The sequence below is a fragment of the Condylura cristata genome, unplaced genomic scaffold (genome assembly GCF_000260355.1).
Source record: "Condylura cristata isolate star-nosed mole 26May11 unplaced genomic scaffold, ConCri1.0 scaffold00004, whole genome shotgun sequence".
Taxonomy (NCBI): domain Eukaryota; kingdom Metazoa; phylum Chordata; class Mammalia; order Eulipotyphla; family Talpidae; genus Condylura; species Condylura cristata.
The window spans coordinates 24,465,016-24,478,060 of NW_004567105.1; the positions used below are offsets into that span (position 1 = coordinate 24,465,016).

Genomic DNA, 13,045 nt, shown 5'->3' on the forward strand with positions numbered 1-13,045 from the left:
TCGCTTTCTAAACGAAGACGCCCTTACACATGCAGGTGTTTTTGATCTACTTCTTAGATTCTTGGAACAAAATTACTAGATTTTGTACTTGAAAAAAAATCGAACTAACATGTAAACAAGATAGTTGCTTCCTTGATGCACCCTTCAGTCAAATTTCCCACAAATGGAAGCTATTTGGGAAAATAATATTCTTGGATAAGTTCAGATCTATATTTGTAAAAATCGAACTAACATGTAAACAAGATAGTTGCTTCCTTGGTGCACCCTTCAGTCAAATTTCCCACAAATGGAAGCTATTTGGGAAAATAATATTCTTGGATAAGTTCAGATCTATATTTGTATCTGATACTTATTTTACTGTTGAATGCCATCACACAAGTTGGGAAAATGTCATCTCTGTGCAAACCCAGATTCTCAGACATATAACTTGATGGCAAAAGTAGGGGTGGAATTTGAACCTTTGACACTTTCTTTGCCATATACAGAGTAACCCACATGTAGAGCTGATCCCAGGAAGATCCCCTTCAGAAGATTGGAAAGCAGTTCCGCTATAAAGAGCAATGAGGCCTTCCAGTGCCCCTATTCTGAGGGATTTTGAAATTCTCTTTGGATGTATCAAAGATGCACCTGCCTTTTTCTATAACCTACTTTGCAACAAAGAATGTTAAATCAGGTTTTACTATACATGTCTGAGAAAATTCAAGGGAAATGATGGTAGTAGAAATAGCCGTTTTAAGTGCTAGCTGTGCACTAAGTAAGCTCTTCTCACATGCTATACCTAACCCTCAGAAAATCCCTCAAAAATGAGTACCCTTAACCCCCCAGTTTTTAGGTTAATGATGTGAAGCTGCAATAACTTCAGTAGATTCTCCACAACCATTCTTATAGGCAGCATAGAGTGAAATCCTTTCTTAATTTATCAGATATATAATCTACCAACTTCCGATATTCTGGTGTTATGTAATTGTTCTTGCTATGACAGTATTGTATATTTAACTACACTAAGCTGTCGGCAAACATGTATTTGAAATAAGGTTCAAATGTTCTTGGGGAAATAACTATAGGTAATGTTGGTATTAAGACATTTGATATCAGATTGGTATTTGCACAGCTAGCAATATTGGATATAACATGAGGCTTTGACTCTTCTGACATTCCTGAAAAGAAGCTGTATATGGAAGTAACGAAAAATATGGAATTGTGTCCTTGGGCCATCCTGGGAATTCAACCATCTATGGCTCTTTCATAATCTGTTAAGTTTTATAATATATTCCATAGTTTTGTTTCTTTATTAAAAATTAATTTAGCTTTCTAAAAGCTTAATTTATTCAATAATAAAAATTTATTTGGCACAGCTTCTATACAAGAAATTTCCTTGAGCATAACTGAAAGTGTTTGGTCTTTAAAAATATAATTCTTTGGCCCTCCCTGGTGGTGCAGCAGGTAAAAGCACGGCACTAAGAAGCTAAAGCCTCTTCCGCATGAATTCGATCCCCACCCCGGAGGCCATCCATATGGCGCAGCAGACCTCTCCTGACCCGCCTGCTGCTCCCCTCAGCAGTGTAACTTTGTCAGTCGGCCTGTTCTGCTCCCCACTCTGTCTCTGGTGAATCCTCTCAAAACCCCTGCACCTCTGGCCTGTACCCCAGCTCTGTATGCATAAATAAATAAATCTTTAAATAAATATATATATGTATGTATAAAATTCTTAGACAGTTGGAACAAAAATCATTAGGTTTCATAATTTAAAGTCAAAATAAAAAAATACCACTACTTGAGAGGTCAAGCACTTTTCAATTGCTGTAGAAACAGCATAAGCAAAGTAAAACATTCTTGCTCTCAGAGGTCATGTTGGGTTGAAGAACATAACAAACCATTAGGACCAATAGTTTGCAGAGTGAAAATAGGGAGCATCGGTAGATACTTGGCAATTAATGGTGAGGGAAGACCTTGGTAAGGAAGTGACATGTAAACTTAGATTGGATAATGGGAAACCAGGGAAGGAGCAGAAGAGGAGGGAGAGAGCAGCTCAGTAGTTGTAAGGCAGCCATGAGCTATTTGATGTTTCTGGAACAGAACAAAACTGAGGTAGTTAGGAAAGAGGGAGTAAGAGGAACAGTGAAGTAGATAAGGGGCCAGGTCACAAAAAGCTTTGTAAACCACTGAGGGAAGTTAGATTCTATTGAAATGGAGGTCGTGGAAGGCTTTTGAGCAAGAGAGTAACATGATATGATTTATGTATTAAAAAGATCATGCTGACTGCTTTAGAGAGAATAAATTATTGTAGAGTAAGAGTGGAAACAGAGACCAATTAGGAGGATATTATAAAGCAAGAGGTAGAGTGGCTTGGGTTAGGATGATATAGTTGAGATGAAGTGATATGGCAGATATGGAAAAAGTATTTTGTCCACATCCTCTGTCCGCTCAGCTCCATTCCAAACAGAAATGTGCTCTATATTGGTACTTTCTGAATTCATTCAAAGTCCCTTTTGTTAATAATAATTATGCCACTACTTTGCAGTCAAATATTTACACTCTTTCCATTGACTCCTTTTTTTCTTCTATGTTCAATAATACCAATTATTACTATACCAGTTATGCTAATTGATTTACCACACAGGCCTATAGTGAAATTTTCCTGAGGTGTTTAAAAAAAAAATACATTGCCAGGTATCTACTCAAAAGACACAAATACACTGATTCAGAAAGGCACCTGCACTCCCATGTTTATTGCTGCTTTATTTACAATTGGAAAGACATGGAATCAACCCAGAAGCCCAAAAGTAGATGACTGGATTAGAAAGATGTGGTACATATATACAATGGAATATTACTCAGCAATCAAAAAAGATAAATGCATGCCTTTTGCAGCAACATGGATGGAGCTAGAAGGGATCATGCTTAGTGAAATAAGCCAGAAAGAAAAGGAAAAATACCAGATAGTTTCACTCACAGCAGGAATATAAAGGACCAGTAGAGGAAATAGCCATAATAATGAACAACTATATACCAGAGACATTTTACTGGGGTGGAGTGGGGAAACAGATCAAAAATGGGGTGAGGGAGAGAAGTGCACTGAACTATGGTGATGACACACAGATGATCTGGTGATGGGAAGCCCACAGGGATTACAACTGAGATGGAAAAAGACACAAAATGATATAAAAACAAACTGTTGTATTAGTAAAAACAATTTAAAAAATATATTGCCATTGAGACTCCTGAGGTCTTAGTGAAAGCCTCCCACATTGTACTCATTCAGTCAGTTTTGTGAATTTACAACTTGGCCATAAATATTTGCTGGATCACTCAATTCCATCGTTCTGTTCCAAAGATCTTCATTAAATCACGTCAGAAATTTTTATTGTCTTATAACCAAACGCTAACATTTTTAATAACAAAGACTACAAACAATGTCTTTTCTTGTACAGGGTATAGGGAAGTTCTCTTTAAGTGAACATGAAATTCATAGCTGTGTCCGCAAAAGTAGCACTTACGGAGCTCCCTGAGAAGATATTTTAGTGACCATTTCAAGTCTAAGCAAAATACAACCCAATCATGTCTTCCTTGTAGATTTTATGGTGAATTCAGTCAAAGAGACCCACATTAGCTCTTGTTCGACTTTTAATTAATTAGATTTTTAAGGATTAAATAGAATTTGCTACACTCGCTAACTCATTCTATGGTCTCTTTTGAGAAGAGATTTGAAACAAGTTCATCCTATTTACCTTTGCTCATTTTTTTTTAAGTTTGATAAGTCAAGCAAAGAGTAAATAAAGCAAAATAGTTGTCAGGTATTGTCTTGTTCTTTGTCATGTGGAATATAATTTCTATTCTCTGAATTACAATTTTTTATCTGCACTGGTGTAAGTGATGAAGTAACTAGCAAATGGTAAATACAAATGGAACATAAGTTGCATGCCAGTAGTGTGTGGAAAATAGCTTTCTATCTTTTTTTTAATTTCAAACTCTTCTGAAGTAAAAATTAATGATCTTTTTTTCCATTATGTCCATCTTTGATAATTAGAAAGAATAAATTACATTTTTTGAAATATAAAAGACATGATCACACTGCAACTATATTACATCCATATAAACGGAATATGAATACAGGTTTTTCATGCTACACCCATGATTTGACAAAAAAAAAATAAGTGTTTCATTTATACAATTTTAAGCACCTCAATTTGTAAAGTGTGATTTCTTATATATCCATATTTACCAAAATTTCCAAAGAATAAAAACAGGCAGGCGAGAATTCTACCACTGAATCCACACATGCACCACCAGTAGAATAAAAACAGGAAGGAAGAATTATAAGTACCAAAATGTTACATTCTGAGGGAGTCAAGACCAAAAGCAGGTGTAACGTCTCTGACTTCCTATTCCTGGATCTAGGGTAGATTCACATTTCATTTATTTTTTTAAAGATTTATTTATTCATACAGGACTGGGATACAAGCCAGAGGTGCAGGGGCGGTGAGAGGGTTCACCAGAGACAGAGTGGGGAGCAGAACAGGCAGGTTGTCGAAGTGCACTGCTGAGGGGAACAGCAGGCAGGTCAGGAGAATTCTGCAGGGCCTTTGTGGATGCCCCCGGGCTGGGATCGAAATCGCATTGCTCTTCTGCAGTCAGCTTGCAGTGCTGCGTCCTAACCCGTTGCGCCGCCAAGGAGAGTCCAGATTCACATTTTTAAAAAAGATTTATTTTATGCATATAAGAACTGGAGTGAAGGCCAGAGTCGTGGGGGTAAGAGGTTTCATTAGATGCAGAGTAGGGAGCAGAACAGGCAAATCAACTGAAATATACTGCTGAGGGGAGCAATGAGAGAGAGGAGAGGTCTGCTGTGCCACATGGGTCAGCTCCTTGACCGGGGATTGAACTCCTATTACAGTGGCTCCAACAGCTTCAGAGTGCTGAGGCTTAACCCCCTGTGCCACCAGGGAGACCAGGAGATTCACATTTGAAATCACATCTTATCTTAACACAACTACAAAGTAGCTGGCATTTTTGCCAGTGTCCTCACTGACGTTAGGCTCCTTCCTGCACGTGTTTTGTCCACTACTGACTGTTCTGTACCACATGCTACCGCGGTACCTCTTCTGATGTTCTGCCTCAGGGAACCACTACCAGAATGCTGAGTCCTGTTCGCTGCAAGGCCTGAGTCCCAAAAGATGACTGATGAAACTGAACTCAGAGCCAGAAAGCTGAACCAGAAATAATAAGCACAATGTTGGATAAAATTTATTAAGCAATTAGGGCTTGCCAAAGACTCTTCTAAGAGCTTCGTATATATTAAATGACTCAATCTTTACAGTAATCCTATGAGGATTAGCGACTACTTTAATCTCTTTTTAAAGAAGAAAACTGAGGCATGTAGGATTTTTTAAAACTCCACACCACATTTCACAGCAGTGATTCAAGCCCATAAATATGGACGTCAAACCTTTTTCTCTTTATTACCGCATGTCTTTGCTTTATTATTTAATGGAAACTGTCCTTAGTTCCCCTGCCTCTCTTTATAGACACATTCACGTGAGCTCCCAGGAATTTATTCTGTGTGGAGTTGCGGTCACCGACTCACCATCACCTCCCTCCTCCTAAATAGTACCACAAACTTCAAAGCACTTCATCCCCACAGCTGTATGTGTTTCCTATTGCTACACTAAAACACTACCACAAATTTAGTTGTTTAAAAGAACACAAATGTATTACCTTCTAATTCTGAAGGTAAAATGTATTACCTTCTAATTCTCCAGGAGCCTCCCTAGGCATTAGATGGCTCTGAGGGAAAACTTATTTCTTTGCCAATTCTAGCTCCTCCATCTTCAATGTCAGTCAAAGTGAGTGAGCTCCCCCCCCCTTGCCTTCTCTGATCTCTGTGTCAATCATCATAGCCCTTTTATCCATGTACTCCTCTTTCTTGCTCTTTCACCTTTTATATAATTTCATAATCCAGGATACGCTCTGTAGTTCAACATGAGCTGCTTTGCAACCTTCATTCCATCTACAATCTTCATTCCCTTTATCATGATATCTAACCTTTTCACAGGCTCCAGCAATTATGAGGTGGGCATATCTGCGGGGTGATTATTCTGTCCACCACAATGGTTTATTTAAAAGCTAACAAAGCAAATTGATCAGTAAAATTTATATTACTTGATAGGAGGCTTATAATTTTAGAATAAATTAAAGAAAGAACCACTAACCTGTTGGATTATAAATCATGAGAGTGAGGGAAATAATGAGAACATTTGGAGCAGATGGTTCTTCCCAGGGAGTATTTCTGTGACCCACATATTGGATTCCGGTGCCCTCTCAGATTGGCTTCCAGCTTTCCCTCTGGGTAGACAAAGACCTCCAAGACTCACTAAGATTCACCTGTCCTGAGTACTATTCCCTCAGGGCAAGTAACTCTGATAAATTAGCTCATTCAAAACTCAGCCCCTAGATCTTTGTCATTGGGTAAGTAAATAAACTTTAGGAAGCTATTCAATATAAGATCCCCTAAAAGAACTATTGTGGCCATTAAACAAGAAAAAAGTATGGAAGACTCAGCAAAATAAGGGGCAGTTAGTAAGTGCTCAATAAATTCTAGCTAATAGTAGCACAAGTGCAAGTGGTATAGCAGTTAAGATGTTAACGACCAATAATTCTTTTATACATGATCTCTGGGTGATTAGGGAAGAAGTACAATGGCCTCATTTGTGGTTTCTGTTCCACCCTGTGGGCCTTTTGTGGTGTGTCACTTGAAGCATAGCAGGGAGACTGATTGTAAGGTTCTTCTACTTACATTGTAAACAGAACAATTTGTTAGAATCTGTCTTCTGTGTGGTGTTCTGCGACCATGGATATAAACTTATTTGCATCTTTAAAAACAAAGATTGAGGGCCCTCCCAGGTAGTGTAACATATTAAAGCACAGCACTAAGAAGCTAAAGCCACTTCAGCATGAGTTCGATCCCACCCCGAAGGTGATCCATATGGCACAGCAGACCTCTCCTGACCCACCCACTGCTCCCCTCAGCAGTGTACCTGTTCGGCTCCCCACTCTGTCTCTGGTGAATCCTCTCACCACCCCTGCACCTCTGGCCTGGACCCTAGTTCTGTATGCATAAATAAATAAATCTTAAAAAAAAAAAAGATTGAAAACCACTGTTCTTTCTGAAGAAAATAACTCCTGATGGAGGGAGAGTGACAAGTACACAGGAAGTGTTGAAGGACCCCTGGGGCAACATTTGCTCCCATATGGGTTGCAATGCACTCTGCTCTACTCAGGCTACTTTGTGGGAGAACAGGCCTAATGTCTGCTTCAAAGAATGGAGAATGGTGCTTCCAGTCTAGCTAGCAAAGGGAAGCTTTACTGATCTGGACCTCAACAAGGACACGACGAGTCACCCTAAGATTCAAAATATGAAGAGTGTCTATTTTTTGCCTCTTGCAGGAAAATAGAGTCATCTGGAATTGGAAGGAAGAAATGTTTTACATTTGAAATGTTTCCAAACTAATGTTCTTTATTTCATTTTAGGAATAACTGTGTCTTTTGCATCCTCATTTGATAATTACTTCCTTTGCAAACATCAAACATTTTTTTTTTTCATATGTGGAAGATGGTGCATGAATGATAGAGCCCAAAATAATCCTTGCTGTTCTCACACAGCACATGCTCTTTTGATATTTTTAGCATATTGTAGTTGACGAATGAATACTAATCACCGATTTCTCTGCAATCTCTTCTCCCCTTTCAGGTCCTTGAAGAAAAGCTACTCGATGAAACATCTGATAGTCACAAATTTGAAGTCGTGCTTTAGAATCCCAGCACATAGTAAAAGGGGGAAAAAAACTCACACTGATAATTATACCTGTAAAGAAGCTGTGAACACGTGGTGTATAAATTCTTTACCAAGGCAACTCGACACCTTCTTTCTCTAAGGCTGAACCCCACTGCTCCCATGCTCTTTATACACACAGACCTTCCATTCATGCAGTGAGGATTCTCCATGTGTAAAGGTAGTGATTTGGCAGTCTGCACACTGAAACACTACAAGATGTATATAAAGTCTGTGACTTTCAAAGAAATCACCAGGGCCAGGGATTAAGTGAATCCTTGGCCTATAGCTTTTCCAGAGATTAATAAATCCCTCATTAGACTGTAGTTCAAACTGCATCAGTTCAAGGGTGTCACCACTTAACAAGAAATCCACACATTGTCCCTCAACCTGTGCTGTTCCACCTCCATACTGCTGAGTTGTCTGAATTAGAACTCCAGTTACTTGCAAATTCAAACTCTGTTCCCACCTCAGGAATGGCAAGTTATGATACTTACACTCTCTTCAGTTTCTAGAAGCAATTGGCATTTTATTTTCTGTTTCCATGAATTTTATTATGCATTAATAGAGTGGGGCAATTTCAGCTCAACTTTTAATTTCTTAGAAGCAAGGCTAGAGAACTCTAGTACTATATTTTTTTTTAATTTAAGTATTGATTGTATCTGTTAATTCTAATAGAATATAATGTATATTTATTCCACAAAGTATATATTATCAGAGTGTATTTGTTACAAACTTAAGTCTTTTCTTACCTAGTATTATGAATCTGGTAAGAGAATATTAGCAGGCACCTAACTTCATCTCCATATGTTATTTATATAACCCTGCTCTCAATATTTTTTTGTTAAGCTTTATATTTTTGATTGATAAGCTCTGGAGAAATTTAAACACTTTCTATTTACATTGACATGCTGCCATAGATGTCTATTTGATATTTCAAAGCTTAGGGCTTAAAAACAAAATTATAATATATGTACATATATAAACAAGTATATATGCCATACAAAGTTTAAATGAGTTTTTCCAAACATAAATCAGACATTTCTGGCAATCTGAGATCAAAAGTGTGAGTTCTCTGAAAATTAGGCATATGATAACCAATGGTATTAATACTATGAATGAGAACTTGCTGCTGCTTCTTGAGGGAAAATATACTTACTTTATTACGCATATTAAAGTAGATAAATAGTCAATGAGCTATCATTTTCACAAAGTATGATTTACTAGAAAATGATCAAATAGAGTTACCCATACAGGTTATAATTTTTGTCTTATGATAAAATCTAAGCACATAAGTCTCATTTTACTCTATGGAGTGACTAAAAAACAATAATTATTTGGGCTCTTAAATACCTTAAGCACATACATACTGGAAAAAAAAAAAACAATGTCCAGTTGAAACATTCTGAATTGATTACTAAAACTGTGGCAACATTTGAATATTCCCTTTTCTAAAATGCAGAATTTAACTCCCTACCATGCAATATATTTTACACTTCAAATAGCCTGCCAAATTAAACATTTGAAGTTCAGTTTAAGTCTCTTCTTCGTGAAGATAAAATAAAACCAACTGGAGCTACTCAGCACATTTTATTTTGCCCCATTGGGTGGTCTTTTGTTAACACCAAGTTCAGCCTGCTCTTTATAATCACTGGCAGAAAACAAACAGCAAGGACACTAGGAGGTAAACTAATTTCAGCATTGACCTGTTGTGATAACAGATCCCCATCCTTGAAAACATATCATTTTTTTACTAGTGAGAACTGGTTGGGGGGTGGGAGGGTGAAGGGGATAGGACCCTGAATGTTATGTAAAATAGGTTTACAAAAGAGATAAGCATGACGAAAGGGAATGAATGGAGACTACATGAGTATTATTCAGTTTGAAAGTGGTAGTTCTCATTTTTATAAGAAAAATTGAATAAAACATATATTTTAGTTACCATTTAACAAAGAAATATAAAAGCTATTCAGGCGATGCCAGATTCTCAAAAAGGGAAATGGTTTCATCCATGCTATGAGAAGATGAGCACTTCAACACATTTCAGTACACTGTAGAAATTTGGAGCTTAAGGTATGTTTTCACTTAGCTGTGTTTGGTTAATATTTAACATATGTTTTCATATCAATATAAATATTGTCATAGTACTAAGAAGCAATTATCAAATAAGCAGATAATGTACATTTGTGTTTTCTAGAAGTCTTTGTATTTTATGCTCCATTTGCATAATGTTAAATGTAAATAAATGTATGTCATGTTGTTTGTGAAAGTGAAGGGACAGTGTATCACACCTAAGGTATGTAAGGACAGATTATATGTCACAGAAGTCCTCGGTACCAATGACCGGTCACATGGTCAGTTTTCTTCAGTAAAATCCAGTTATCCAAATTTGAGCTTTACTCTAGAAGTTTAATCCAAAATAGTCATCCCTAAGACTTAGAGGGGCCCCATGTGGTTCTCTAGGGCTCACTGAGGCCAGAGGAAAATAGGAGAAAATTAGAAATTACTATTGATCGCTTTTATTAGCAATCACATTAAAGCCACTGACGTATTCAAAACCACATTAAAATAAAACCTTAGTTTTACTTCTACATGAACCTCAATCTTTGATACCATCAACAAATTAATATTTAAAAGTTAAGGGTGAATTCTGTTGTGACTATGAATTAGCAATCCTGGTGAGTGGCTTTTAGTTTATTCCCCTGGGCAGGTGGATGACCTTGTTTTTCTAAACTCTTTACTATGATTTTGAAGCCAAATACATGGTTCAGTTAAAAAAAAAATTATACATATCAGAACTCTTTCGTTGGGACATTTACATTTTGATTCATTTCCATTTGAAATAGAACATCCTCAGGGAGATAATGAGCTTAAATTGCAATTGACTTTGGAAAGAATAACAGACTATTGTGCTTCTTCAATCATGTAATCAATAAGGAACTTTAATGATGATGTGAACCTCCTCTTCCTTTTAAGACAATACTAAGATCTAAATGCAAAGTCAAGGATTCAGGGGCTTTTAAAGAATTCAAGACTGCCTCTGAAACACTTGGTTAGAGATGGACGACACCAATTTACAAATGCATTTTTTCATTCGTGACAAATCAAACTGATCTGATCTCATTTCATTTTATGAAGCTGTGCCTATAAGACTTTTCTCTACATTATATTAAGCATCCATAGACATTTGTGGATATGAAAATAATGCCTGAATTTCTTATATTTTAGCTAGTTTTTTTTTTTTAGCAACAAACATAGCCTACTAATAAGGACAGTTTTAGACAACAGCATGATATAAAAACCAATACTATAGTAGATTTAATGAGGTCAATATATAGCAAGATCTCTTAAAACATTGGACAGTACCACCCATCACAACTTCCCTCAAGATCATAAATCCCTTGAAAAAATGGGCTATGACTACCTTGTTGATTGCCATATCCTTGGCATCTGGTATAATGCCCAGCACAGTGGATGCATTAGATATTTGTGGGATGAATGAATTATCGAACAAGTGGGTAGATATAGTTTGTTTTTTGATAATTTCAAAAACTGATTAGCAATGTAACTTCTGAGTTGACCCAGAGTTGGCACTTCATAAAGCTTGTAAAATATGCACATAAATACAGATAAGAATTTGGAATCAAAGACTTTAAGGGTTTGAGGACATTTATATAAAGAACAATGTCTGGGGATTCAGAGTTTCTACAATGAGTAAAAATCAACCTTTCCAGTTTTCTTTTTGAGAGCTCTTTGTTTTATTAGCAAGGTTAATTTAAACATGGAATTTTATTTGTAAATTTTATAAATGATTAATCTTAGTTTATTAAAAAGAAGAATCACATTATTAACATATTAGTACTGTCTTCAATATTAAGAACTTTCTATAAGAAATTCATAACAATTGGGGCCCCCATCCCTAAATCACCTACAACTATCAAAAGATTATCTTTTCCTTTCTTTTAAGATCAAAGTAACTTTATTCCTGTCATGAGTATACCATTCATCATGGACATTTATGACAGAAATCTGATTTCATTTGCTCATCAGAATGATCTGTATATCACTTTTCCTTTCACACTTGATTCCAAAAATACACTGAGCTAAAGATTCATGACACAGCTATTAAAACTTTTTCCTTGTGTTTATTCATTTAGCAAATATTTATTGTGCACCTGGTATGTGCTAGGTACTTGAAATAGAATAACAAACAAGACAGACATTGTATTCTCAGAGGGCTTATGTAAGAAAGTCCTCAACACTGAGTTTAGCAATAAATAGAATTTACTGTCCAGTGGGCACCTTTTCACTCCTGATAGAAGAAATCCATAATCCTTTTAAAATCATGAAAGACTCCATGTACACACTTCTATGAACTTTGTTTTTCTAAATACACCTCTCAAAAACGTTGTTCCGTTTACCTACCATCATACTCGAGCTCCAGTAGGTAGGCAAGAACTTGTTCATAACATTCATTTAGCTATTACAAGTTTCTTTTGTTCTCAGCACTATCATACACTATCTTACTGAATCTACTCAATGACTACCTAACAGATTATAAACAAGAAAACTGAAGCACAGATAGGTGAATTGTCCAAAGTCATATCACTTTCAGATGAAAATGGAATTTGAATGCACTTAGTGTATCACAAGAGCTCATGTGTCTTAATCATTATGTCTGTAATTTGGGGACACCCCTAAAATGAATCATTAAACTAAATGGAGTCACTATCTATAAAAGTACTTTGAAACTGTCAAGTAGCTTTCAAAAGATATCAGTAAAGTATTATAGTCAACAAACCATATTGATGACAAAACCAGAGTGATCTATGTTACAATTCACTCTATGAAGATTACTTTAAGCCAGGGACATGGGTGAAAGTACAAATCCAGAAAATATCTGACATGTGCTAAATATTTCAATGACTTTTCAGAATTATTTATTGTTAGTCACTGTGTCTATTTGGTGCTACAAAAAAAAAAAACTGAAAGAAACAAAACCCCTTGCTGTAAGGGCTTTAGTAAATACACAGTGTGGAGATGGATCAAGGATATTAAGCATTTACAGAGAAGGTTTGGGCAGTAGTACTATTTTCTCAACATTGCATGTGATCATGTCTTTCCAATTGTTTTCATTATTTTTCTGCAAGAGCTGCAAACTTGTGCAGTGATTCAACTTGACCAAAGTGGTATTATGCTGCTGGGAAGTAAAAGTAT

The 13,045-nt window shown here is 36.4% G+C and overlaps 1 protein-coding gene across 1 annotated transcript in view; it reads left to right on the forward strand.

Annotated features, from left to right (window-relative positions):
- Positions 1-8,074, forward strand: part of LIN7A (lin-7 homolog A (C. elegans)) — a 103,190-nt gene extending 95,116 nt beyond the window's left edge. The window contains exon 6 of the mRNA XM_004675854.2: positions 7,748-8,074. The gene's annotated coding sequence lies outside the window, so the exon portion shown is untranslated. The remainder of the gene's footprint in view (positions 1-7,747) is intronic.
- The last annotated feature ends 4,971 nt before the right edge of the window (positions 8,075-13,045 follow it).